This window comes from Ips typographus, linkage group LG9, assembly GCF_016097725.1.
Source record: "Ips typographus isolate SLU linkage group LG9, UJ_Ityp_2.0, whole genome shotgun sequence".
NCBI lineage: Eukaryota > Metazoa > Arthropoda > Insecta > Coleoptera > Curculionidae > Ips > Ips typographus.
In genome coordinates, this window is record NC_138430.1 from 506,863 (window position 1) to 507,831 (window position 969).

General features: G+C 33.5%; 1 long non-coding RNA gene across 1 annotated transcript; it reads right to left on the bottom strand.

Annotated features, from left to right (window-relative positions):
* Nucleotides 1–709, bottom strand: LOC145733790 (uncharacterized). Its single transcript, XR_014179277.1, has 3 exons — nt 570–709; nt 315–404; nt 1–257 (listed from the first exon to the last, which is right to left on the bottom strand). It is a non-coding gene; the product is annotated as an uncharacterized LOC145733790 (long non-coding RNA).
* Between the last annotated feature and the right edge of the window lie 260 nt (nt 710–969).

Sequence of the window (969 nt, forward strand, 5' to 3'; positions counted from 1 at the left end):
TACACATATTATTAATATTAAATTAAAATAAGACAGGCATTGGAGATACTCTAATGAATACTATCACAAAAATGACTAATAACATAATAAAACCATAAGGAGTAACAGCTATAGTATAGATATCTAGCTGTATGACAATTATTATTTAAATAATACAGTTCAAACACTGGTTATTACATTTCATTCTTTAAAATGTTGCCTTAAAAATACCCTCTTCCAAAACATTCCACATTGGATTTGAGTAGTGCCCTGTCAACCTAAACAATACAAAAATAAATAAGTATGTAATTTCAATAAATTCTAGTAAAACTTACCATCTGTAACATTAATGATTGCTCTGGTTTATTCTTATTATTATGTTGCAAAAGACCAAATCTTCAGAGCCTTTGGAGTATTCCTTTATCCTGTAAACATAATCAGTTCAATTTAAGGTAATACCTATTTATTTTCAAATGATTTAATATTATTCTTCAACAACAAAATAATACACCTCACTACTTGACGGCTTCCTAAATTAAGCCATTCAAAAGCCCATACCAGCTAAAAGGAATTTCAAATAGTATACCTACTTGTAATTGTTGAAGTCATAAACAAGCATCTCCAAAACTTTAAAATAGTCTGCGCTTTTTCCCGTCCACAACCTGAAAAGTATAAGATAGTTTGAGGCCAGAAAATATATATTGCAGTATCGGTTATTGCAATATTAAAATAATCAAAGACAAGATATTTCCAACCAAACAAAACAATATTTTAATTAATAATAATGTGAGGTTAGAATAGGAACGAAAACCGATGATCATTTGCCAGTTCCCCCTCCACCAGTAAAACCGAAGATTGCCGAAGTCGCCCTTACGCTCATCCCGATCTCTCATGTCGCTGTTCTGACCGGTCGCTGTGTTGGCCGGTCGCCGTTTTGAGCCCATCTCATTCAGATGACCCGAAGTCGCTTCGGGCGAGATCGGCGACATC